Source organism: Eumetopias jubatus, unplaced genomic scaffold, assembly GCF_037043125.1.
Source record: "Eumetopias jubatus isolate StellerSeaLion01/CBP00866 unplaced genomic scaffold, mEumJub1_p1.0 scaffold_16, whole genome shotgun sequence".
NCBI lineage: Eukaryota > Metazoa > Chordata > Mammalia > Carnivora > Otariidae > Eumetopias > Eumetopias jubatus.
In genome coordinates, this window is record NW_028274822.1 from 3,677,201 (window position 1) to 3,700,089 (window position 22,889).

Below are 22,889 nucleotides of genomic sequence, written 5' to 3' on the forward strand. Positions count from 1 at the left end.
GCATTATCTAAAGATGTTGACATCAGTGGCCTGGGTTCCAATAAAATTGACCACCATGACAACTAGCTGAAGAGTCTGAGGGGGGCTGCTTCTTTTATCAGCTCATCCTTTTCTAACGTGTGCCCATTTTTCTCTCTTCTCCCGTCTACAGACCCTTATATGACCAGCTCACCCATGCATTGTCTAATCAGGTACTTTCCAACCATTCATCCTATCTCACTCACACAGTTATTAGGATTACTACTAGGTCTCTTTGATAGCTGGTACTTCTCACTGAAATGGAAAAAAAAAAAAAACAGTGAAAAGACTGAGATAACTTATTTCTACTTTATCAGACCCAGATTCTATAGGTAAGCAATCTGGCAATTCCCATTTTAACATTTGACTTCTTCACCTACTCTGGCCCCATAATCCCCTTCAAGGAAACTACCCTAACTATCTATAATCAGCACAAATGTTTGGTACAAGGTTATCCATTGCAATGTATTAAATGTCAAAAGATGGAGAGGTGGTTAAATAAATTATGGTAGAGCCATATGATAAAGTATCTGCTGAACATAACAGAACTGTGTTTTCATTCTTTGACCCTAAAATTCTACTTTTAAAATTCTCCTTCAATAATTAGGATTCTATGAATGTTTAGCTACAAGTTGTGTTTGTAACTTCATTATAAATCAGACAAAACTAACAATCCTAGGTGTCTGATAAGTGTATTTGTTAAATAAGCTATTTAACAGGAGAACATTATAAAGCTAGTATTGATAATCATATAGATTATTATTCACAAGAGTTATATAATAGTATTATTATAAAATTAAATCATTATGTTACTAAATTATACGTTTATATAAAATTACATATAATAATACTATTTTCATTCAAAATGTATACAAATGGAAACAAAAACTAAAAAGATAGTAATAGTCATCTCCTTTCTATATTTTTATTTTTCTTAAAAAGAATGTATATGCTTGTATAACAAAGAAAAATAAAAGGAATGGAGCCCCCGCTTCAAAAATTATAATATTAAAAGTCAATTTTGGAATACAACCTTCTAATTAAAGCATTACCCAAATTTTATTTTTAAATATTTGGAATATAATGTATATGCTTCAGAATAATATGGATACGTATATGATTATTCCTAAGGTTTGGTGTTTGGGGTGATTTTCTTTTTTTATTTTATTTTTTTATTAACATATAATGTATTGTTTGTTTCAAGGGTACAGGTCTGTGATTCATCAGTCTTGCACAATTCATAGCGCTCACCATAGCACATACCCTCCCCAATGTCCAATTTATTCTTCATACCGTTGCATTTTCCAAATTTTCTACTGAAATCATACAGGGATTTTTTGAAATCACATATTTTAATCATTGGAAGCAAGTAACAATTATAGACAGCATGTGGATAGAATTTGAATTCTTTTCTTAAAACTTTAAAGGACTAAAATAAAGAAAATAAAATGTTGAGTGAATTTGGGGAAATCTGAAGAAAATTGAACACCTCTCATTTTTTTCTTTAAACTTTATTTCTAAGCTGCCTCTCCACTGCCATAATGTTTACCAAACTCAGCGCTAAGATTTTCATTGACAACCACAAGCATGCTGAAGCTCACTTTCCTGTGAAACTGTCATAATAAAAAGACATTAACATTTTAGTATTTGGGCAAAATGTTTAACACTCAAACATTTGTATTTTTCCTTCAGTTTTCAAAACAACTTGAAATCTCTCTTTTCAAAACAGTGTTAAATGATGTCACTCATTAGCTAGCAGGTGGCTGAGACGGAAGAAGTGTATTTAATGCTTCCGTTTCCTGTGTAACTTGACGCAGGGAGCCGGTGAGGGTGCCGCGCAGGGGCTCCACTTCGGACCTCCGAGAGCCCAGCGGTGCACACCTGGGGCGGCGTGCGCTCGGGCCTGCACGTCCACACCGGGTGGGGCTAGCGGGGGACATCGGAGCTCTGGCTTGTCTGGATGGGGCTGTTCAGCGGAAATCAGGCTGCGACACGGATTGAAGCGGTGTCAGAGCCATGCGTCCCCCGGATGAAACCATCCTCAGAAGTCCAGCAGTCAGACCTGGGGCGGACTAGAAAAGAAGTATAAAGTCCTGGGAATCCACACGGCCTGTGTGGGATGAAAGCCCCTTCTTGTCCAACGTGTTTTATCTGCAGGCGCGAGCAGTGTGTCTGGATTTCAGTAGGAATGTGATCTCTTTGCGGGAGAGCAAAACACTTACTGCCCGCTAGGCCTTCTTTACATCCCCGGCCCGCTTTGCAGCCACTTGGTTCCTTGGATCACATCCGTGGCCCATTGCCCCCAAGCTGACCAGTGGAACTTCAGGGAGTGACCCAAATCAGCCATGGAGAGAGCTGGAGTGACTGGATTCATGGCTTTGTGAGCCCGTGCTGGGGTACGGACAGCCAGGTAGCCAGTCGGGAAACCTCAGATAGTGAATGGCATGGTGACATCAGGTGTCCCTGAGCCGCTGGGATAATACGGGTGCATTTCACAAGATTGTGGTGAAGATTAACTGAGAGGCTACATACGCCGGGTAGGGACAGTGACCCGCTCGAGGCAAACTCTCCATTAATGGGAGTTATTGAAACATTATTAGTCGAATGTGCTTGATATTTGCTTAGCCTTTTACAGATTTCAGATCATTTTCATGAACATTTTCATATTTGCTGCTCATCTTAGCCCTGAGAGAGAGATACAGAGTGAGACAGATAGAGAGAGAAGTTTTTTGGGTGAAGGACTGAGGACCCCATGGAAGGTCGGTGTTTTGCCCAGGGACAGGATGCCAAGGCCCAGAGACTTGTCCAGAGTCATCAACACCTACTGTGCTTGCTTGTTGTCTTTTTTTTTTTTCATTTTAAAGTCTAATGACTTATAAGCTCTGAAGGATGGCATCCAAGCCATTCCTCTTTGGGAATTTTTTTTTAAGATTATTTATTTATTTATTTATTTGACAGAGAGAGACACAGCGAGAGAGGGAACACAAGCAGGGGGAGGGGCGGAGGGAGAAGCAGGCTTCCCGCCGAGCAGGGAGCCCGATGCGGGGCTCGATCCCAGGACCCCGGGACCATGACCTGAGCCAAAGGCAGACGCCTAACAACTGAGCCACCCAGGCGCCCTCTCTTTGGGATTGTTTTATTCAGCAGTGATACCCAGGTGGTGGTAGCAAGATCACCCTCAGGGGTCTTGCCCCATAAGGGTCACGCCCCGCTGCAGTCATCCGTTGGTGAGACCCTCTGTGAGCCCTGATGTGCCCTCTCAGGTGCATCTTTCCTTCCTGCTTGGGGCCCCAACCCACCCCAGTCCTCAAGAGTTTTTCAGGAAAACAAGGGGATGCAGGCACACTATTAACAGAAACAGTGCTGACCTCTCTTCAGGGAATATTCACTGTGCCAAGGGAATCAAGAAAGATCAGTAATGGTATTCCTAAATATAATACTTACAATGACCTTTGGCAGGTAAGGAAATGGGGCTTGGAGCATGGGTAAGCTGACAGAGGCAGAGAGTGAATTAAACTGTGTCTGAGTTTAGACCCAAAGCTCTTACCCGTGGCGCTGGTCTGTCTCCTTGAGGCGGGGGACGGGGACACCTGTGCCTACCCAGCCCTATGCCCCTCTGCCATCTTGGGCCCCTCACAGGTTCTGCACACAGGTGAGCTTTTACCTCCAGGTGTCAGCTGGTGTCCCTTTAATGCTCGCCACCATAGGGTCCTGGCTTGGGACCCACTCTATCTTGCTTGTCAAGACTTAACTGTTTAAACACAAGCGGATGCAGGAGGTTTGGCAGGTTGAACCATGATTCCACCCTCATAGCCAGAGAGAACCCTCTGCAGGGTCTTGGGGACGTCTGTGTGTGGCCACCACTCTTCCCTTCTCCCGGGAAGCCTCACGGCCTCAGTCAACCCTTTCCCTCTCACTCCTGCACATCTCTAACCTTCCTTCCAGCAGCAGCAACTGTGCTGGTGAACAGGAACCGGCCACGTGCTGGGCCACGGGGAGACAGAGATGAGGACCCTCTCAGTGTCCAATGATGTGTGAAGACATTTAAGATAAAAAACGTATAAGAAACACATGAAGGAGACGTAACGTGGTCTAGGAGTCTCCAGCCTAACTTCTGTAGCACAGGGTTGAGTATTCCAGTGCACTGTCTCCTGTCTTGTAGCCAATGCTTCATCAGGGTGCGTCTCCATGGAACCACTACTCGTCATGCTCTCTTTGTGTACCCGACCTTGCCCGGTACAGAGCTGTGCATTCAGTAGGTGCTCAATGCAACACCTCTGTGTCAAAGAGGTATCAGTGAGGATCAGTGAGGTATCACTCAGGTACCAGTGAGCTACGAGTAGTGCATCATTAACCAGCCCAAAACTCAGAAGCTTGCCATTTGAAATTCTAATTCACCATTTCTCACATGTTTTCGAGTCGATTGTGCAGTTCTGAGGACTGGAGCTGTTGGCTGGGTTGGGACTAGCTGGAGGGCATGGTCTCAGCCTGGATGGCTCAGTCGTCCACAGGTGTCCCCTACATCCCTAGCAGGCCAGTGTTGCCATGGTGGTGGCAGGTGTCCAAGAAAGAAAGGGGAAACAGGGAAGCACATTTTTTAACTCATCTTGCATCAAGTGGGTCCCATGGGCCAGGACAAGTCACCTGGCAAGGCCGGCATGAGCGCGGGAGGGCGCTGGGCAAATGTGCAGACGCGAAGAGGCACGGACAACTCTACTGTTGGGTTGAGTCTTCTCCTAGCCAACCCAAATCCTCTGTGCTTCTGTTTTAACCACTTTTATCCAGAAATAAGTCCATTTGTCTCAAAATGATGTTCTTACCTCCGTTCTGCCGATGCAGAATCCTAGGCTCCCCGGGCAGGTGGGCACGAGGCAGACAAAGATAGGCGTCCCGAGAAGCGTGTCCCACATGGGGATAGCAAGAGAGTTGGAAAGCATGGAACACAGATCCCCTTTGGAACTTTATCTTTTCCAAAGAATGTCACATTTTGAGTGGAAAGGGGAAAAAAAGGGGGAGCCCCAAACGTAGCACTCTGAAGTCAGTTATTTTTCTCTCTTGACTAATTAAGCTTAACCAGAATGGTGGGCCTGTCAAACTTGGGGAACCTTTCCCGAGAGAAAAAAGGAGGCTGCTCTCCAGGTGGGTTTTCCTGACTGGCTGGCTCCCACCACAATATGCATTTGGCATCCATGACAGCACCGTCAAAAATAATAGCTAAAAAACTCACTGTCTGTCACGATGAAATAATTATGTATGGGGCTTTTCTTACACTCGAGATGGATTATATATTTCATTGAGGAAAATATATGTGGCTTTTAAAAAGAATGTAATGCATTGAGGGCACTACTGGAGATTAATAGCCAAATAAAGAATTTTTTTAAAAAAGTTTTCTGTGAGTGTGTGTGTGCGCGCGTCTGTGTGCTTGTAAGCGTGTCACTCATGAAGAAATGGGGGATGTCATTCCTAAGCTGGTTAATTACAAAATGCATTAATGTTTTATTATACCCTTATCAGTAATGAATCACCCACTTTGATGTAAAGTTCAGCCTCAGAAAAGTATCATGAAATTGTCCTTCATGTATCAATGAGGTTCTTTAGGGGTGAACAAAGACTGTGACAAAGATAGAAGTTTATTTCCCTTGGAAACAAGAAAGGGATTAGCCTTGCATGTGCATTTTACACTGTGTGTGCTCCTGTGGGGCACTTCTCAGGCCAAAACCAAAGGAAGCAGGAGATAGGAAGAAACAGAGGGAAAGAAGACAGAGACAGAGAGACTGAGAGACAGAGGGAGAGACAGAGAGGCAGAGAGGGTTAGGAGCCTCAGTGATACAGGGTGGTGGGGGAGCTTTCCTCAGGTGCTGAGCTTGAATAAAAATGCAAAACAGGATGCTCCCATTCAGTAAATATTATCATTTTTATTCACTCATTAATTAAGTTGCTTAATTGCACTGTCAAAAGACTCTTGAGTCGGTGACGGGGCGGCTGCACTGTTTTGATAGTCGCGAAGGAGGGAGTCGCAGCCCTGCTGGGGTGGCTCTCCCAGGAAGGGCCCCGGGTGGCAGGGGAGCCGAGAAGGGTCCCGGCGTGTGCGGGCCAGGGAAACACAGCCGGGGAAGTGGCGGGGGGTGTGAAGGCCACAGGACTGGATTTCGTCACTATGATGGATGCCCATCACCCGCATATTATCATTTCAGCCATTACTCTATGAAACTCATTTTTATGCAAAATATTTCCCTCTTTTAAGCTAAGTTCCCCAGAGGGGCAGGAATGGGAGCAGACTCGGGCCTCGGCAGCACAGTGGTGCGGCCCTTTGTACGTGTTTCCGAGGAATGGCTGTGGGCGCTTTGAGAGCACCTCTGCCCAGCGGGCCCGTTTGTGGACTACCCACGCCCCTGGAGCCTGCATGCATAATTCTCGGTGTGTCCTCACACGGGCCGAACCGCGGCCCATGGAGCCCCTGCCAGGCCGCTGCTCAGCAAACACAGACCACAAATAGCCTACAAAGTGTCTTGGTGCTGACATTTGATCAATGTCCCCTGGCCTTTCCGTACTCAAATATGCTTTATTTGAAATATTTGAATAACCTTTGAGCACGCCCTTACTAATTTGCCACCCCGCGCACACCCCAAAAAAACCACAGGCTGATCCAGCAGCCAGCAGCGCCCTGGTCCCGGCGAGGCGGCCGCGGGGGCGTCTGAGCGCGCTGGCTCCGTGGGAAGGACGCCTCCCCTGCATCCTGGAGGAAGGACAAAGCAGAGGCCAGCGCATCACTGCGGAAGGGGCCTCGCAGCAAAGTAAACCTGGCTTAGCGGCCCCCAGATTCTCACGTAGATGGAAGCTTCGTGTAGGGCCCCGGCTCCTCCGCCGAATAAATTGTGGTCTCCCGCTTCGTAGTTATTCAGTGCAGACGCTCCACGGTCCAGTGGAGTCAGTGTGCGTGGGCCGCGTGGCGTGCGTGCGCACACGTGCCTGCACAACTACGCGTGTGTTGTGTGTATTGTGCCCGTGTTGTCTCTACGTGTGTGGTGTGTGTGTATGCGTCTAGTTCCCCCATACTTTCGGGGTGATGCCCGGATACGCGGTGAACCCGGCTGCGTGCTGACTGGGCGCCTCGCTGCCCGTTTGTCTGAAACAAGCTGTCAGGGGGTGAGTCTCGCGTCCAGACTGGAGCTCAGCCCCGAGAGTAGCATGGCAGAGGACGGGGAATCATGCATGATTCCTTGAATCATCGGTTTCCTATTAAAATACACGCAGACACGTCGGAGCTCTGATACAAAGCCTCATGAGTTTTATGAGGCCGGAAATCCTCCTTTCGGGAAGCCGAGCTGCCCTGGATCTGGCCTGCAGACCCTGAGCAAGCGTGTGCACGCTCCTTGGCCCTGGAGAGTCTCTGGCAGGAGACAAGGAAAGGGAGGGCAAGAGAGAAGGTTAGGGAGCACTGGCGTTCAGGGCATCCTCCTTCCTGCCTTCCAATTCTCGGAGAAACCGTTTGCATTTAGGGCGGGGCAACCCGCTTCTGACCTCCACCGTGGTCATGAAGGAAGATGAGAAACACTTGTTACAACTTTCCAACGCACCTTAAAAATCTGATATTTGTAGCTGGTCTGTCAAACGCAGCTTTGGGAGGTGTGTTTCAGCGATGTGATGGCCCATCCAGCCCTACCGACCCGGCGGGTTCCTAACCACGCACCAGATCTGTATGAAGTGGCCGCCAGGCAGCATGTGCCCTGCTGTGGGCACACAGAAATGCTGGAGCTCGTGTGCACGGTGAGACCCAGACGCTCCAGGGACAGCGGGCTTGGGGCAGAGGCGAGGGAGGTGGGACAGGGGACGGAAGAGAGCCAAGGTTCTAAGCTGATAATGCAGCAAATTTATGATAAATTAGGAGCCATGTTTTCATCATTACACTTCCAATCACATTAAATGATTTAAATGATCTCAAGCTCCTGAAAATAGCAACATGAACACGAATGTTGATCTAAAACAGGAACATTACAACATACTGCTAGTGTATAAAATCTTCTCCAGGAAAAGGACAAAACCACAGGGGGGAAATGGTTTTACACTTTATTATGCTTGTCTTGTTGCAAACACTCATGCAGATAGTCTTTTCTTGAGTACCAGATGAGACAAATTCATGCAGATATAGATAATATTCTGGAATAAGATTCCAAAAAATCTAAAATTCAACTTTTACACCCAAAGCCGAATTTTCTAAAAAACAAGAAAGAACTATTTGATGGACAAATTACCCCGAATGTAGTGGCTGAAAACCACACAGATTTATCATCTTGCTGTCCTGCGTATCACACGTCCACCAGGAATCTCACACGGCTGTGATCAGCCCTCCTTTATGGAGCCTCCAGGGGAGAATCCACTGCCTTCCCTTTTCCAGCTTCGGGGGCCAGCCTGCAATTCCTCGGCTTGTGACCCCTCCCTGGCTTCTTCTTCCCACACTGCTGTCCCTCTGGCTCTCTGACTCCATCTTCCACTGTTGAGCACCCTCACGATTACACCGGGCCCACCCGGATAACCTCCCTGTTTTAAAGGTAGCAGGATAGTGGCTTTGATTCCGTCTGCAGCCTTAACTTCCCTGTGCCATGTAATCTACATAGTCACAGGCTCCCCCGGCAGGACCTGGAGGTCCCTGGGGGCCACCGGTCTGCGTACCACATTGGTCTTTAGGTCTACAGGAACCAAATGGAGAGGAAAGGCTGTCCAAGCAGGCAGGGATGGCCCCCTTGGGTTGGGGGCCATTTCCTACAGAAATGCTGTAGGAAGCCGAGAGGTTGTGCGGTCAGGTATGTGCGGGCAGTGCGAGATAATCAGATCCCTTTCTTAGAAGTTTGTCTGGCTTCCGGTGCCTTCTATAGCAAAGTATCACAAATGGGGTGGCTGAAAACAACAGGAATTTTCTCCCTCACAGTTCTGGAAGCCAGAAGGCTGAAATTAAGATGTAGGTGGTACCATGCTCCCTCTGAAACCTATACAAAAATTCTTCCTGCCTCTTCTAGCTTCTAGGGTTTGCAGGCAACCCTTGGCATTCTTCGGTTTGCAGACGCATCCCTGCAATCTCTGCCTCCAGCATCTCATGGTCATCCTCTCTCCCTGTGTCCCTGTCTCTGTAACTCTGTCCTATCTTAGAAGGACACCTGCCATGTTGTATTAAGGCCCACCTACTCAGGATAGCCTCACCTTAACTAATTACATGTACAGTGACCCCATTTCCAAATAAGGTTACCTTCATAGTACCAGAAGTGAGGACTTCAACGTACCTTTCGGGAAGGGGACAGAATTCAATCCAAAACAAATGATTATTTTGAAAACATTATTCTAATGTATGACATTTATAACAGCTTTTCCGTGTATCTGAGCTGGTATAGAACATATGAACATAGAAATATAAAGCTATATTTTATACCTACATCAAATTATTCCATATTCAGTCTGTCCTGAGGTAGAGTCCAACTATACCATGACTTTTATCCATTCTCAGGATTAATTAAGGCCCCAGTACACCTATAATCCCAGGGTTATAACAAAGCACACCGAGTATAAAATGACCGGAAATAGTATCGTAACTTGAGACGTTACGGAGATAGAAATACACTCATATGCATAAAACTAAATTATGAAATGGCCCTAGAATCCAGAATCCAGGTGTTGTTAGTAGTTTAAGGCAGCCTGTTGGAATCAATACATATCCATACATTTATCGATTCTGTTCAACAAGTAATGACAAAGTAATGGTTTTATTTCTATTCAGAATTCTCCTCTCCTGGAAGCCATAAGGAATTGGACACCGAGCCTTCCTAAGGGGCCTTGTGCTTCCTAGAGGTTGTGCCTCCCGGGCTCTAGAACGGCCCCAGGGTGGTTCCCTGCACCCAGGGGACGGGGCCTGGCCCCCACCCCCATGCCCTCCCGGCCCTCTGCCTGGAGGCCCTCGGGAGGCGCAGGCTGCAGGCCAGGAGGGTAGGGCCCAGCCAGTGATGCGGCAGCCTGCCCCGGCTCACACTCCAGGACCTCTAGGCTAACAGAACTCTCATTCTTTCTCTTGAGCACTGAGGAAAAGCGTCTCTTAGAAGGGGCTTTGGCTCCCTACCTTTCGTGTTTCAGAGTCAGGGAGAGCAATCAAAACCAGTGTTGGAGCAGGTCTTCCCTGGAGAAGGGCCCCTGGTGAGGAAGTGAGGTCCAATCCCCCGGGGGGAGGGGTTGAGGCAAAGACCCCACGGGGGTGCCCAGGCTTTCTGGCCAGGCCAGGGGGCCTCGGGGAAAGAGAGAGGGGCAGGAGGAAGGCGAGAGCAGCCGTGCCCTCGGGCGCCAGGGGGGTGCCCACCGCCTCTGCATGCACAGCGGGGACGGCGTGGCTGTCAGGGACAGCTCCTTTGCTTTTGAACACCTGGTTTTTGGAAAAGAGAGAAAAAAAGCATTTAACTTCCCAGCACATTCTCATCCTGACTTTTTGGAGTAAGACGATGTCAGCAGCCCGGGCACCCCTCTTGCCCTGAGGTTTACAAGTTCCTCGTCCCCGAAAGGCTGGTTGGCAGCAGCCTCCCCCCCCTCCTACCTGAGGTCCCTTGGAAAGGTTGCCCTGTGGTTTTTCATTCCCAAGAAATGGGGAGCACTTCGGGTAGAAGTTTTTCCTGAAAACTCTCCAAGAACTGGCAGGTGGCAAGTGTGTTTTATTTAGTGTTCTGTTTTCACTGGAGACCGAGGGCCTCGCTCAGGCCTCATCCCTGCCGGCGGAGGGCTGTGGGCTCCCGCGGGGCCAAGCCGGCCTTGTGTCCAGGTGGGCGCAGGCCTCGGCCCCCCGAAGTCCGTGCAGCTGCCCAGTGGCCACACGGACACGGGTAAGGACAAATGGCAGCGGTGGGGGTTAGGCTGGGGCGTTTGATGTGGGGCTGGAAAAGGAGTGGGGTGGGTTCAGAGGCCTCTTGGCCCCTTGGAGGCTCTGTTCACACTTTCATGTTAGTCTGGGTTGAGTGGGAGGTCAGGAGGTGAAACAGAGTTCACCCAGGAGTTGACTGATAGCGCGGGGTGTGCGGGCGGGGGTGTCTGGCCCGGGCTGGGGCACGGAGGGCCAGCCTGCGGGAGACAAGCTCCTCACAGCAGTGCTCCGTCACTGGGGTGATGGATGGGCTGGGGCCCGCAGACAGGCACACTGACCTGCACAGCTGCAGCCCCCCCCAACAGATGTGGGCGCACCCACCCCGCACCCGCCCTGCAACCCCCCCCGGGGCCTGGGTACCAAATGGGGCCCAGAGCTCGGAAGCCACATTCTGGGCGCCTTGACTTAGTTATTTACTGGCCGAGGCGGGAGGGAAAATGGCCCAATAATGGCATCGCCTGCGTAGGAAAAGATTGTTTGCTTTTGTGGGAGTAAAAGGCAACTTTCTGCCCCCACCGCTGGAGTGTTGCTAAGTGAACGCTAATGACTAAGCTAGAAATTTCATAGGGAGAGGCTAATAGCAAGCTGACTTAAAAGTCCTTCTATGTCCAACTTCTGTCCAATCCCTTGAGTTAAAAAAACAAAACAAAACACAACACTAAGAAAGTTCAAATTGTTCGAGGCTAGGGTTTATAGGGCTGGGTCACTTCTGCTGTATGTGACTTTCAAAAGTAAGACTTAGAAACTTCTCCGGTGGATTCCCACATGTGTTGTAAAGAGAACTCCCTGCTCTTGAAGCAGGAAGGCTTTCAGAAGGGTTTTGCTTCACCCCCAACTGTGCCCCCTCCCCACCCCCACTCCAAGGTCAGAAGCAAAGAACTGAGAAGTAACACAGTCCTGGAATTCTCCTAATTGTGGCTTTCTGAGGTGATGCCCCGAGGGTGCCCTTGTCCCCCTAGGAAGAGAACATGACTGTGCAGGACAGCTGCACAGCTTGGTTTGGTGCCTGCCGCTCTGAGCCCTGCATCTCTCAGGATGAGTCCTCCTGCTTTCAGTCTACAGTGCCGTCAGACCTCAAGCCCCAGCACCATCAGCTTTGCACATCCACCTGCTCTGCCTGGAAATGGAGACAAAGCAAAGCTGTGTTGCTTGATGTCTGCAGAGAACAGAGAAGCCATGAGCTGGCAGACCTTTTCTCAAAATGTCCCTGTCAGTGAGGCTGACGCCAGTGCTGGGGGCACAGAACGTGCTGATCTCCCTGGTTCTTGGGCAGGATGACTGTGAGGAGCCCTTCTCCCTGTCCCTGCCCCCCCCGCCCCCACAAGAGCGACAGCTGCAAAGGCAGGTATTCTAGGACAAGAACGGAGCAGTGCGGCGGGGTTCTGAGGGGAGTCCTAGAGTGCGAAGACGTATGAGACCCCTGCATGCAGAGGAGTCAGCTTTCCCTTGGCAAAGAAAAACACAAGGTACCTCCTTTACAGGGCTCCATCCATTATCATGCTCAATTCCATTTCAAATGTTCCTTAAAGAAGGCAGAACTCTTTATTTTGAAACTCCAAAGTCCTTGGGAGTTTCTCCAATAGTCTGAATGCTTTTCAAGCAACCCTACTTACAAATGATGATTTCATGGGGGAACTTCCCTAAACAAAGGCAGTTTAAACACCTCCTTAGATGCCATGTTTGCTTTTTAAGTCATAAAAATATACTCTGCTTGGCAAACAGAGAAAGCTAAATGTTTATTAAATGATTAGACACAAAAGTAACTCAGGGATTGCTCTCTGAGAAATACAGGATTCTTACACATCTCTTTTTCCGAATTTCACCTTCTACCATTTTCTCCATTTTGAAAACATGCTTTTCAACAAGTTTCTTTTGAGCAAGTGCTATGTGTTAGAAAGTAGAGATATAAAGGTTAATAAGTACCAGAAATTGATGGAAACCAAAACAGAAGTTCTTTGAAAGGACCAATAAAAAAGACCAACTAAACGGAGAGAGAGAGTGAGAGGGAATATAAATATATATCACCAGCAACAGATACGGGAAAAGAGGGTAGTGAACAGATAAACATAAAAATTTTTAAATCAGAGCAAAATAACATATGCACAGTCACTCCAATCATTTGAACATACAAAACAAATGAAATAGATTCTTTACAGGGAAATATGTTACCAAAATTATCTTTCAAAAGGGAGAGATGGTAAAACAAAAAAATCTATTACACTAATAATTTCAGAAGAAATTTTAAAGATTCTCAAATATCTTCCTCAAAAAGTTTTCAGGCACAGAATTATTTATCAACTTTCAACGGACATAATAGTTCCATCTGTTACGCTCACTGACAGCATGAAAACTAGAGTTCCCAGACAAATTTATGAAGCTAACAGGAAACACCGAGCCAGGTAAACAGAGGAAAAAACTGAAAAATACAGTTTCAACTCATTTATTCATATAGGTTTGAGAAATTCCAAACATTAACCTAGTGAATCCAACAAATTAAAAAAGATAACACACTATAAAGAAGCAAGTTTATTCCATTCTATAATTCAAATGTAGAAAGTCTGTTAACATAATTTATTGCATTAATTGTTAAAAAAATTTACATAAGCATTTCATCAGATGCAAAAAAGAGAAAGAGAGAGAGAAAGAAAAGAGAGGCACTGAATAGAATTTAACAGCTGTTCCTGTTTTTTACTAATATATAGTAAATTAGGATAGAAAGTTCTCAAGCAGGCTAAGGAATAGATCTTCTAAAACTCTCAGCAAATATTCTGTAGTAAATGGTAAAACATTAGAAGCATTCCAGTGAAGCCAAAACATAAGAGCAACGAGCTTTATTTTTTTTCCCAATATCACTTTGAAATTCCAAATCAATGCAGTAAGATAAAAATATATTCCGAAGAAAACTACTAGAAAGGAATATGTGAAATTATCATCAGTAGAAGATGATTTTTACTACATAGAAAAAAGAATCAAATTAGATTGTTCAATAAAGTGACTAAATACAAGTGAAAATGAAAATCACCAGGTGTCCACTTTCTGCCAGGACAACACATTAGAAAATGAAAAAGAAGTAAAAATCCAACTTAAAAATGTCAGTGGGGCAATCCAGTTGGAGAAAGGATAGACTTTTTAACAAATGGTATTGCGGGAAAAAATTGATTTAGTCAGACCCCCTCCCTCACACCATACACAAACATTAATTCAGAATGGATAAGTACCTAAATGGAAGAGTTAAAGCTGTAAAGTTCTTTGAAGAATGTAAGAGTATATCTTTGTGATGTTGAGTTAGGGTAAGAATGATTATATAAAATACCAAACGTACAAGAGATGAAAGAAGAAGTTGATAAACTTGAATTTAATCGAAATGAAAAACCTTTTCACTTCAAAATATACCGTTAATAATAAAAAGGGTAAGACACAGACTGGGACAAACTATCTGCAAATTATATGTCCCACATATAATATATACAATAATATATATATTTTATATATAAAAATATATACAATAAAATATACAATATATAATAATATATATTGTATCCAGACTATATAAGGAACTCTTCTAACTGTATCTTATGACCCAGTAATTCTATTCCTTCAGTATCTACCCAAGGAAAATGAAAACAAATGTTCACACAAAGACTTGTACACAAATGTTTGCAGAGGCATTGTTCATAACCAAAAGTGGAAACAATACAAGTATCTATCAACTGATGAATGGATAAACAAAATCTAGTGTATCTATACAACAAACATTATTTGGCAATATAAAGAGCAAAGTACCGTTACATGCTACAACATGGATGAACCTCAAAAACAATACGCTAAGTGAAAGAACCCAGTCACAAAGGACCACACATTGTATGATTGCATTTATATGAAAAGCCCAGAAAAGGCAAATCTATAGAGATTGAAAAACATAAATTATGGTTGTCTGGGCCTGATGTGGAAATAGATGTTAACTGTAAGAGGGTATGAAAAAATTTGGAGTGAAGAAAAATTCTAAAACTGGATCATGGTGATGATGGTTGCACAATTTAGTAAATATACAAAATTACTGAGTTGTATACTTAAATGAATTTTATGGTATGTAAAGATAACAGAGCTGTTAAATAAGATAGCAATGGGACTTCTATGTTTAGCCAACATTTTGGAAATCTCACAATGCTGGGGAGGGAAAATTGGACTTTGGAACTTCTAAGACAATGAAAACTTAATGAGTTAAGATACTTTTGTGAAAGAAGGTTCAGAGTAAAATACCCAATATCTGGAGGATTTCCCCTGAAGGCATTTACTGAAAACTTTTTTTGAATATTAACTTTTAATTTTGAAATAACTGAGATTCATAGAAAATTTGCAAAAATGGTGTGAGAGTTCACACACCTCCTTCCCCCAGCTTCCCCCAACAGTATCCGTGGACTCCACTCACTTGACGCCAGTAACAGCCCTCCCCCGGTGCTGAGAACCACAATGTCTACTGACAGTGCCAAACATCTCGAGGGGCAAGATCGTCCTTGTTTGAAAGGACTGCTTCAACATTAGCAACTTATATAAGCATTATATAGCTATCAAAACCAGGACATTAACAGTGGTATAATGCTATTAACTAAAATACAAATCTCATACAAATTTCCCTAATGTCTATTTTCTGTTCCAGGATCCAATCCAAGAATACACGTTGTATATATTTGTTGTATCTCCCTAAACAACTCCACTTGGCAATGACTCTTCACTTTCCTTGTCTTTCATGACCTTGATTCATTTGATGAGACCTGCTCAGTTCATTTGTGGAATGCATCTTGATTTGGCTTGTCTGATGGTTGCTTAGGATTAGATTGAGCTTATGATTTGGGGCAAGAATACATGGAAGTGATGTAGTGTTCTTTTCAATGCATCCTATCAGGGGGAATATGATGCCAAAATCTTTTATTATTTGGGGTGTTAATCTTGATCACTTGGTTAAGGTGTTGTCTACCATATTTCTCCACTGTAAAATTGTAATTCCTCCTCTGTGGTTCATAAATACCTTGGGGAAGAGCCTTCGAGGACATGCATATATATTCTGTTTCTCTTACAAGTGTTGCCCATTGAGTTTGGTGGCCACCAGTGGATCTTCCCTGCATGAATTATTACTGTGAGTTTTGCCTATTGGTGATTTTGTATTTCCCTCATTTCTTTTGCATGTATTAATTTGAATTATTCTGTAGGGAAAAATTTATCACTTCTCTCCCATTTATTAATTTATTCATTTTTTATATCAATGTAGACTCATGAATATTAATTTTATTCTATGGGTTATAATCTAATATATCTTTTTTTTTTATTTTGTTGCTCAAATCATTCCAACTCTAGCCATTGGGAATTTCTTCATGTTTGTTCTGCTGCCCTTTTGACATAACTCCACCATTTTTCAAGCTACCCCTTATTTTCCAGATGTATATGGTATTTCCCGTGCCCTAACTCTGGAATGAACCATTTTCCCAAAAGCCACAGTACCTTTTATTGGAGCTGGTATTTAGAAAGCAAGATCTGGGCTCTGTGTGCTCATTGCTATGAGTTGTAATTTCTCCTCAGCCTCCTCAGCAGACCTGGGAAATACATCTATGTATGTGTACTAACACACATACATGTACACATCTGTATTTTGCTTTATATCTATCTAGGGGTATATATATATATATAAAACCCATGTTCATACTGATATTTCCAATTCCAATTCAAAAACCACATCAGACACTTGATTAATAAAATATTATGCAGTTGTAATGCATTTTTTGGAGTCTGTGATATTTGCAAGTTTTTATAGCTTTGTCATTTTTCTGACTTCTTTTCTTATCCTAAATATTGACTTTGGTGCTTAATTAAGCTTTCATAATTTTGTGTTCTTCTTTCTTAAAGTTGGCTTTGAAATTGGTAGTAAGCCAAAATATGAAGTTAAGGAATTTTAAGTATCTTATTACACACATTTTCCAAAAAACCTTTCTGTAAGTAGACATTTTAAAATACGATCCTAATGTTTGTAGTTCTCTTACAAGCAATCTTTTTCTCTCTTCTACTTTATTCAGCTCTTGGGATGATAGATTAGGAAAAGCTAAAAGTAACTTGTACAACACACGGGTAATTTCTCTGTAAGCCATAAATCAACATATAACTTACAGATGTCACTATACTTTAAAACATTTTTTTATAAATTTAAATATTATTGTACAAATAATGCCTAAACATGATTATAATACCAAATAGTACAAAAGTGTATACAATGCTGATTCGTGCTGATTTGTAGATTTTAGAGATTATCTAGTTACTCCCTATAACTATGAAAGACGAGGAAGTGAACGTATCCCCTCCACTTCCAATTTGGGGGCCCCTTTCCAAAAACGACTTTTCCAGATAATGTAAATGTTAAGAGTCTTTTATAACCGAGAAGTGTTTTTTATTCACGCACTTAATCACTTTTTCACTGGTCTGAAATTTTAAGTTCAAATTTTCTTCCCTCAGGATTTTGAAGATATATTGACATTGCCACTTAGCATCCAGTCACACTAATAAGGTAATCTGATGTCAATTTGTTTTTTTTTCAAGAAAATTATTCCAACTCATAATTTTCTTACCCTTTGCCATTGACAGTTTTATCAAAGTAAGAAAACTTAAGCAAATTATTTGCCTTAACAACTGAATGGGATAAATGTAAAAGACCTGGCAAATTGTCTTTCCTGTTCTATTACCAAAAGACCTTCCTGCATTTATTTGTGGGAGGCCATGCTCGAATAATGTTCATCATGTTTTACTCTGTCTGTGCTAGTATAGCTGAAGTCCTCTTAGATACCATACTGAGGAAAATCATTAAAAATGTCATCTCGCTTAATTTTTTTTATTTTAACCAAAATTTAGCAACCTGCATTCGCTCACCGATGAGGGCCAAGACTTGTTTTTCTTTTCTTTTCTTTTCTTTTTCTTCTCTAAGATTTTATTTATTTATTTGGCAGAGAGAGACACAGCGAGAGAGAGGGAACACAAGCAGCGGGAGGGGGAGAGGGAGAAGCAGGCTTCCCGCGAGCAGGGAGCCCGATGTGGGGCTCGATCCCAGGACCCTGGGATCATGACCTGAGCCGAAGGGAGACGCTTAACGACTGAGCCACCCAGGTGCCCCAAGACTTGTTTTTCAAGTTAGATTAATCACTGTTTGGTTTTTGTTTTTGTTTTTGTTTTTGTTTTTGTTTTGTTTTGTTTTGTTTTGTTTATATCAACCACACCCCTGGTTCAACCGCTGTGTTCCCTTCTATACATTTCTTTAAAATAGAAAAAGAATAAGAAAACTCACAAAGCAATCTCGGTGCAGAATCTTAGACTTTTAAGAATTTTTTTTTTCAAAACTTGAGTAGCTTTTTCATTCACACTTCAGTCAGAAGCAATTTCATATCAACTTGACTTCACTGAGTCTTTTAAAAAAAATTCAGCCTACTTTTCATAGAAACAAGAACTTTATTTGGTTCACATGATATTTTATTAAGTAATCAAATTGTAAGAAGAAAAAAACTGGCAGAAACTGCTCTCGATATACTTGGCCATTCATAAGCTCTCCTGCACAAACTTCAGTGATCTAGCAATGGATTTTGGAGATGGAAACTTTTTTTTTAATGTTCCAAAATCACTTCTCAGCCTTTGAATAGAATCGTCAGACATTCAAATCTTTAAGTGTACTAGTTCACAAATAGTTAACGATGGATTGATTTTGTGCTACTCACTCACTCCCAACCAGATATTATACTACTAATGAAAATATCGAACTGTGTGTAATGTATCAGTAATTAACCGGCTACACTTTTTGAACACTGCTCATAAATATATATAATATCAATTTGTGATTACTGTTTACAAATTCAAGCTCTCTGAAGGTTTTAAATATGTTATAGGAACATTAAAGATACAGTTATATCTCATAAAAGAGGCGTTTATTTTCTGTTCCACAATATTCTATTTTGGCTATTCATGATTGATTTTAATAAGAATAGCCTACTAGAAACTCTCCATAATGCAGTCCTTGTATTCCATATCAGCAGAACATGTTCATTCATTTATTTTATAACTTCATTAATTTGTTAACTCGTAAGCCACACCTGTACCGTATATCTTCTATGTGGGCCGCACCGTTCTTGGGTTATTGCTAAAATAATTCAAACCTCACAGGGCCTCTCCGGTCATGCTCTTGGTCCCTGTCTCTGTCTCGGTGTACCACGGCGTCTTCCTCTGGGGAGGAAGCTTGTTTGAAAACGGCAGCTGGGTTATCTTGGAGTCACGTGGAGGAATGTGCCTGCCGGTTGTTTCTGAGAAAGAGGAAAATCCGGGGACATATAGGGACAGACTGGGGGAGCTACACGGCTCTGAGCTCAGAACACTCCAGACTAAGAGACAAGAAGGGCAGAGGCCTCAACCGGTCAGGCTTGGCAGGTGTCAGAAACAGCTAGAAGCCCCGGGGGGTGGGCATTAGTGAGCGAAGACAGCGGGGCACGGGAGACAATGAGGAATGGGCCTCGTGGTCTGCAGAGTGCTCCCCAGATCAACCCTCCATGTACACTCGGAAATAGCACGTACACTCAGCACGTCTACGCTAACAAACCTGTATTTTGTAAGATTTCCACCGTAGCACTAAGTTGTGGAAGACATTAAAAAAAAAAAAGAACCAAGCTAATCTCTCATAATACATTTACCGTATACAAAATCTTGAGGTGGTTTTTTTTTTTTTTTTTAAAAACAGAAGTTCTCATCAATAAAGAAAACTCATGGATATTTCTAGAACTTTGTCCCTTCTCCCACCTCATCTCTTTTTTATTGACGGCATTTGGGAAGATTTGTTATTTTTCATAATATACGGTTTAGGTTTGAAATATTTGTCTTTAATTTCCATATTCCAAAAATTCACAATACTATTTATGTGGTCATATCACTACGAATATGACTCCATGTCACATAAATAATCATGTAACTTTTTATGTTGTCTCCTGCTTATGGAGAGGAGTTTTCAGGAACCCTATATTATAGCCTTGTTTTAGACCCTGCTCCCTTTCTGGTGCTGGTACCATAATATATGGATTGAAGCCTGCTACTCTGATGCTTTTGTCAGCCTGAAACCTTGCCTTCCAGTGTGGTATCAAACTTTGGTACACAATAAATCAACACGTGTCTGCACAGCTATATATTCTTTCTGTGGCTTTAAATATTTTTATAATCACGGGTGTGCTATAGGACTCAGGGGACCCTTTAAAGCCAGCATTTGCAACAGCTGAATGGAGATTCAGAAAATCTGTGTGTTATGCAGCTAAATTGCAGAAAAACTTCTGTGAACCTTTGATGTGTGTAGGAGTTTGATTTTCCTAGGAACTACGTTTAATTCCACAATTATCCATCTCTACCGTAAGACCTAACCCTGTGTTTCACTGGATGGTAGGATGGCCTTCGTGTCCCCATACCTCTGAAGTAGGAAGTAGATGCACAATCCACATGGGACCCCAAACCAGCCCACGGCCTCAGGAAGTAGACACTGTCACCTTTCACTCAGCTCCCTTGGTTCCTGTAGGAGGAAAGGACTCATTCAATTATCATCACTACCATTATTTTCTGGTTAGAGCAAATTAATTTGGGGAAAGTGTAGACTAATCGGAAATAGATACTATAGGTTCTGTGCTATAGTCTCTGGGTCTCAAGGTGACCAAATGATGAATCGAGACTGGCACTGAAAAGTAAGGGAGACCCATCACAGGAGGGAGCTGGGAGAAAAATCTCAGTGTTTGAGAATTCTAAATTTCCACCAAAGATCTGTAATAAGTCATTTGCTATTGAACAATATTGATCAGAACTCTTGAGACATTTTAAATGCATATCCTCAGAGACGCCCTCCTCTAGGCTCCCGGATCTACTCCCCCCCCACCGCAGCACGCACTTGGACACAGGCCAGTGCATCTCTGGTCCTGCTTCAGAGGCTTCGAAGGATCCCCCAGGCAGCTCCACATGATATATCTAAGAACATGACTTCTGCGTTATATCATACTCTGGGGAAGGAGGTTGTTATGATGACTCAGTTTTTCCCTGTGGAAAATCATTCTGGTAAAGTGCATAAAATAGGTGCATAGTGAAGTTGCACACAACAAATATAATTGCACCCGTATCTGAATTCAGGATAGATCCTGGTAGACCTTTATGATTTGTGAAGCTTTTCCTCTGTGGGTTTCCGGGAAGCTCGTTTTTCCATTTTTGGTATCGCATAAACTCTGTTTATGCCCACAACTTCCCTCTTGGGTTTGTTCTTGATCATTTTTTTTTCCATAGCGTGAGGCTCGTTGGTGCAGGGTCCACTGTGCCCATGGAAGCAAGCGCTGGTGACCAGGTTGCAAAAGCAGTCTTTCCCTGCAAGAGGTATGGAGCCACTCCAGACAATTGGGGTTTTATACACGGGATCCTTCATCCCGGAGGCCTCGCAACTAACATATCAGAACCTTGCAACAACGTGCCTGCTAGCTTCAACGCTCCTTATTGTCAGCATGCTGTTTCTGAAGATCCACAGGAGGCTCTTCACAGTAGCTTTGCCAGACGTGTGATGCACCAGTGCAGCCTCGGGGGAGGCTGCGAGGAGCCACGCATGCCCCGTTAGCTCCCAGTGGAGGAGAGAAAGCATTCTTTCCTTTCACCTCCATCAGCGTGACCAGGAGGAACTCCCTCCTATCCTATCCTTTCTATACTTAGATAAATGAATGATTTTAACCAGCTCGCCTTCCAGCACAGTGTTCCGATGCCGCTGACTTTGGTCATTAGCTGCGGCAAGGCTGTGTCCCTCCTTCCCATACCAGCACTCGGAGATGGTCTCCAGGGGTTGATGGAAAAGGTGTGCCACGCGGGGTATTTTGCAGCCCTCTGTGTGTATATGTATATGTATTGTTTTCTTTTCTATCAGTGATTAAAATCACAAATTTAGTTAATGTACAGAAGAGGCTTTGTGAGTAAATCCAGCCCCCCCAACCCCCGTACCCCATAATTACTTTTAAAGGCTGGAGCCATTCTCAGACACTCTCATCCACTTCTCAGACCCGGGACTTCTTCCCCTTCCCACTCCCAGAAAAACACACCATGTCCCCCACCCACCTTTGGTCCTGGTGGCGAATCGAAAACCCCAGAGCTTTTCCCAGCCACGCCTGGCCTCACGTAGGCCGACTTTCTGTGTGGCCGGCCCCTTTGGTTGCAATTTTGGCAGATTAAAAACAAAAGATATGGCCAATAATACTCATAAAATACTGTGTTCCCTGGATGTTCTCCCTCAGGTTCATGGCACAGATACAACCGCCTGGCCCTATATCACTCAGAAATGTTTTACTGATCTTCTGGAAATATGTCATCATTCAGGAGTCTTATATATCTTTCTAAAATCACTTAAGATTTATGGTGGTGACTTGAATTTCTTTAGAACTATCTGCTTCACACTTTTGAACACCAAAGGAAGAGGAAAAATTGCTATTTTTAAGGAATTTGGAGCACTGGTTACGAAGAGGCCAGAAACCAGCAACTGTCCTGAGATTAGACCCGGAATAAAGGGGGAGGAGGGCTGCTGGAAGGGAGAGGAGCCTTCAGGGTTGTGAGGGACCCGTCCTGCCGGTCTCCTCCCTGGTCACGTCAGCCCCGCACGTGTGATGAGCCATACAAGTTCAACTCTTACCGGATCAGGTCTATCATCCATTGGCTCATCCTACCTTGAGATTCCTAAAGGTTTGGGGGAATGGTGATTTCAAACTCAATCTCTTGCCAGGGCTGCTTTTTGAATTACTTAAAAAGGCACCGACCTGTGTGGAAGTGTTTGCTCTCGGATGGGTAAATCTTCAGGTTAAGAGGGAGGAATGCGTAGAAAGGTTTAACCAACAGACAAATCGGCAATAACCTACCTGAAAGAGTAACCTCCTTAAAAACTGCCCCGGTGTCCCCATCCCCAGCAGTCCTGCCA